This window comes from Thermobia domestica, chromosome 18, assembly GCF_964235325.1.
Source record: "Thermobia domestica chromosome 18, izTheDome1.hap1.1, whole genome shotgun sequence".
Taxonomy (NCBI): domain Eukaryota; kingdom Metazoa; phylum Arthropoda; class Insecta; order Zygentoma; family Lepismatidae; genus Thermobia; species Thermobia domestica.
This window is the reverse complement of record NC_137471.1, coordinates 124,340,957-124,346,956: the sequence shown is the minus strand read 5'-3', so window position 1 is coordinate 124,346,956 and position 6,000 is coordinate 124,340,957.

Here is a 6,000-nt window from a genome sequence, read left to right as displayed (position 1 = left end):
GATATTTTATGGGGATGAATATATTTTTTTAAGGGAGGCAATATTTCCTGGAATTGCAGACCTCTTGCAAAAATGGATGTGCTAATCCATTGGATATTCCATAGCTAACTGTATTTTCGCCATCAATCGCAAAATATAGTTTTTCATTTCTTTTCTTCCCTTATGGTAACCCGTAACTAAGCATGTGTATTCTTAGGTTAAATGTTTTGAGTATATTTTAGTGTCTAGTAAAATTTCAGTGAATATTTTAATGTTTAGGAACCGTAATCCTATCATGTATATTGGTATAGTAATACGTTGTAATATTTTTCATGTTAATTTTGAGAAAATTTTATTTTAGTTCCAGTATGTCCTAGAAACTATCCGAATTCGATATAGATTCCGAAAATAAACTTTTTTCTTTCCAACAGCATGAAGCCATAACGTTTTATAACAATTATTTTCTGTCTATTTTATATGCTCGATGACTTTGAAGTTTAATGTGTCAGTAAGACCATTTTGAAAATTTTGTAGCGAAGATGCTTAAGAAAGTTTAACTGTCGTGGAATGACATAACTGTTTTGTAGGGAATTTAGTTTGGATGTTTCCAGCCGATCAGAAAGTTGTAATGTCGTTGACTATATTCTTGTTAGTATCCCATGTTTTTCTTGCAGAGACATTTTACGATGCTACGAGAGCATTTGTATCTTGTGTGTACACACATCTTTTTTCTAGGTGCATGATGTACGTTATGTTCCAGGAAACATACGTGTATTTTACTGAATATTAATGTTCATATTTCAGTTTTTTATAGAAACATTTTATAAGTGCCTATGGATGCAGGCCTTTTCACGTTTCTAGTTTTGCATCGTTGGAAACGATTGCATATTTTGTGTGTAAGTACGTGAAGTATTACACATTTTCCCCACCTATGGTTTTGGTCAATTCATGACGTAATGACCATTTATTTTCAGGAATGTTTGGACTAGTGAGTCAACTTCCTTGATTCAGACCTCCGAAAAACTTGGATCAACACTGTATAGTTTTCAACGCTTTATTAATAAGTTCTTTTGCAGATAATACCCACCTACTCTGGTAACCCTACAATGTTTACGTTTTTGGAAGTGAACAACAACCATTATTCTAGGCCTACGCTAATAATAACTTTGTTTCAGAATAAAATCATTTATCGTATTGAGCATTATCGAACTGAAGTCTCGAATTTTTCATGACGAGCAGAGTCATTTTGATCTTATGGCGTGCCGAATTTTCTTCATACATGTCAACGAAATCACGATCTTTTCTTTGATATGCAGAATCATGCTTATTTCTTGGAATTACTATGAACGTCAATTTTGACACTGAAGTTTTTTTTTTAATTTTTGAAAAAGATTTTTCGTTCTTTTCTGCCAAACAACACGAGGCACAGTTAAAAAAAGGGACATACAGGTGAAAATCTTATTTTGTTTTTATATTATTAGTTTATCATGTATTTACATTTTCAATGATTTTTATATTGTTCGAATATATCACAGTAATATTGAAATTTTGACAATAATTTTAACATTTTAGTACCTTTAATATGTTTGCTATTTGCATATTCATTCATATTCTAATATTTTAAATACAGCTATTTTAAAAAGAAGACATTTACTAACTTTTATTACAATGTTTGATAATTCTTTAAGCTGATATTTTCATGAATAGTTATTGAGTGTATATATTTACGTCATATTATATCAAATAAAGTGATCGAAACGGAACACTTAACACATTTTACGAAAGAATTTACAAGTGTTTAAAAAAAGAATATTACTGTTTTTAAAAAAATAAGAATTTCAATAGCCCTACAAACGCTTTTTGCGCATTTTTAGTGAAGTTATCATACAGGTGTTATAACCATACCTCGTTTCTCACACCAGTGTTAAAAAAACTCCCCTTCTCCCCTCATCAACTCATCGTTGGAGAACCATGGAGGACATTCAACACAGGAAGACAGCATGGTTTCAACATGTGGAGAAACGGAAGATAAGGAAATACAACTGTACCAATCGTTCAAGAGCATCTTATTACTTTATGGAACACTTGGATTAGATACTGCTCACGCAGGAACCTCATCATGTTGTAGTGAGTGGACAAGTTCTTTAACTATTTTAAATAGCCCTTTTTCAGGTGAAAAACCATTCATTGTTTATACACGTAAGTCTCACACCATATGACAGCGTTGCCAACTAACTGATTTTAAATTTTTGGTGAAAGACCTAATTTTATTTGAATGTTATTATACGGCCAAGGGTTCTCAACCTGTCTACGTGTGCACTTGACAGGTCGTTCCCTTTCAGACACCATATATAACCGCTACCAGGTTATAGAAGGATTTTTTGTGGACACTCTGTATATTTCGTAAAGACAGTGACTATTTTTTCGATTTATACTTTCTTCTGCGACGCATATAAGTTCTTTCTTTGGTGGGAATTGCTTCTTTCCCACACAATTGGACAAAGAAGTCTTTCGTCGCTTTTTCATATATATATTTAAAACATTGCTTTTGGTGAGAACATTTCAGTTAGTGACAAACCATTTCAGTGTTTCTTCCTGACTCATTATATGCACAGTATATATTCTATAGTTATTGGGAACTGAATTAAGTGTTTTCTTTAATCGCTTATGAAACATTGCAATAGATTAGACTTAACCAACACTTTTCAGTAGACCATTGCAACCCGTACCTTGAACTTTAGCGCTCGGGAAGTTTGACTCCGATACCGTACGTAGCCACCACATACGTTCCGTCGGGAACCAAGCACGATTGTGTGTTAAGGAGCACAAGCTATTAGCCGGTGAAGGACTTTTTCTTACGGCTAGCCCCAACTAGTGAAGTCCCAGCTTCACAAACCTAGTGCGCTAAAAAGTTATATACGCGCCCTCCAACGTCAGCATTCTACTTTGGAGAATTTCTTGTTTAATTTGCTGAAGAATCACCTCTACGTTTTAGGATGGTTCAGCGTAACAACTGGATTCATCGCGGGACGATCCAAACAACTTTTTCCCAGTGCTAACCCCCCCCCCAAGTGTGGCAATGGTGTGAGAAAAGCATTTACAGCAGATTTCAGATGGGAAGCGGCATGGCCTTGAGTTGGCTTTACGCGGCGTCCAATTGGCTTTGAGCGGTGTTGACAATTCGCGACAAGCAGTTCTGCACGCTGACTTCTCGCGCTACTGCGAATCTTGACAATAGCAGAGGCGCTTATTAGAAATATTGTATTAGCACATTAACTGCTCACTTTACGAAGTAGAGAAAAGAATTACGAACACATACGTGAAAACTACATCTTTTTATGACAACTGGTTGTCATGATACACACTTTGAAAGGTTTCCATATAAAACAATTAGTAAAACGAGCGTTGAGTCCCGTCTAATTTCCAGTGGATTTTTCTTCGATTTGGAAATGGAATTCAACTTTTATTAAAGGATAATCAGGGGTGTAACCAACAGGTTGTTCTAGGAGAACATTACTTTCAGGGGGAGGAAAGCTTTTCACACATTAAAAACAAAACAAATGACCTCTTTCAGAATATGAAAGCATTTTAACTCACCATGTATACTATACACATATTATGTTTTCTCGATGCTACCTTAACAAAAGACGGATCTTGACAGTACTGAAGTTGAAAAGCGGATTGTAAGAGATAAATCAATAAGCTATTCATAAGAAAACAAATGCTGTTTCTAGCAGTCTGTTTATCCGACTTTGTGTTTATGTAGGTTAAAATACTAAAAGGAAAAAACTCGAAAAAATATCAACTCAGATATTATTATGCAATAATATAGTAGTGAGAGATCCTGGGGGGACTGAGGGAGCCAGGGCCCCTCATTTTATTTGTAAATGTGCAATATTAGGCATAATTTGAACGCAATTTGTCTTAAAATCATCATATATGCTTTCTGCATCTGAATGCACACCCCCCCCCCAATTTACAGAGAAATCAGTGTCCTTGTAATTAGGTACAGAAACTGTATTGATGATGTTTTCTTTTTTCTTTTTTTTAAAATCTTATTTTATTATAAACGTTCCTAATTTGCATTAACTATTAAATAAGTTTACTAAAGATATACTAGATGAACCTCATTTCGGGGCTGGAAATAGTTTGGAAAGTCAAGGCCCTCTTTTCCCCCGTTTCTACACCCTTGAGAATAGTAAGCGATCGAATTAAATAACAAGCCTCTGCAATTTGATTCATATATATATATATATATATATATATATATATATATATATATATATATATATATATATATATATATATATATATATATATATATATATATATATATATATATATATATATATATATATATATATTCGATTCCCGGCGGGAGCTCATGTGGAAGAACAGAAGGTATGGGACATTCGTAATATTGTTTTGAAATTGCCTTCATGCAAGATTCTTCCTTATTCGACAGAAGAAACGCAGTATGATTTTTTTTTCTTCGTTTCAATACCTTACGTATGTGTGGCCAATTACGTACTCCTTCTTTACTCCTCTAGCAGGGATGCAAAAGCACCAGGCGTCTGAATGGTGTCATAAATTATTGTAACCCAAAACAAACTCGACCATATCGTGTTGCTTACGAATCAGATGGATTGTTGTTGTGAGACCTACATCAAGTATAAGAGTATGTTATTATAGGAACAGACATGGAAGCAAAGGAGCTGATTGTGTGTGTAGGAATGCAACTTCTCTTCTTCTAGCATAAACAGAATTCATCAGTGTCTAGGTTGCTTTCTTTCGTGGTAGTTCATTTGTTCTCCAAAATTATAGTTGACAATGTCTTTAAGGAAACCGAGTACAAGTGCGGAATTTTCTTTTTTTTTTTAAAAAAAAAAAAAAGTGCTACGAAGTGAAGCTCGAAGAATTATTTTTTGTGTTTACAATTTTTGGAACTCATAATAAAAAATTTACAAGAGTCAGATTCAGACAATGGCGAAATATTAATTGACATAGACGATAGTGAAAGTAGTGTTGAAGACGAACGTTTAGCAGTTCCACTGGAATAAGTTAATAGGTAGGTTATTCAGTTGCTATATATACTTCTAGGATACACAGCCAAAATCTTTGAGTTTGCTGAAATAGTATATTTAAATTGTGAATAATGTTGCCAATGTATGTGTAATAATCTCAACTAGAGGAAGAGCGAGAAGGGAAAGGGGAGTCCGAAATCCGGCAACACCGCGCGGAATATCGCACGGCATTGGCTACTGCCCGTGATGCTTTACATCTGAAAAACACAATACAGTGAAATCCGAATTATAATCTTATATATTTAAAGGACTATCGCGCACTGAAAAGGCAAAGTGTGATTTCAATGACGAAAATTATTATACATATTCAGTGTTTAGTGTTGTGTTCATTCCTCTTCGCTATTTACTTTTTTTAATATGATAGTGTTCTAATAAATAAGTATAGTGTCATTTAATTCAGTGTGTTTTCGTTGTTTGTATGGGTGATGTTTGTGTGCGTTATGGTATGGATGACCGTCTGATCATCCGTGAGGTTTTCGAGACGAGACACCCGAACCTCTCGGCGCTCAATGCTCATCTCGTTATTGAGACCGACGAGCGATTTGGGAACAGTTTGTAACTCTTCTTGGAGAGGTCCTTCATCGTCCTGTCCAGGTAAGTTCCTGTCTCAGGAGAATACTTATTGGTAGGACCACGAACCACGAACAGAGACACGAACCGAAATGGTTACAAATAAATGTTCACCCAAATAGAGACCTCGAATTGAAATGGTTACAAGTTAATGATGCTTACTCCTTGAGTTCGATTTATTCATTTGTTTTATTCTCGGGGTATTTCTTAAGAGAATTTTTCAATAGATAGGTTCACTAGAGCAATATGTCGTCAAAGTTTACGAACGGTACTTGCATCCATCCGTAACTCTACACGATAACTGGAATGAAAAAAGAACTTTTGAATTCTGTATTTTTACAGTAGACAGCTAGAACGTTTACCTCGG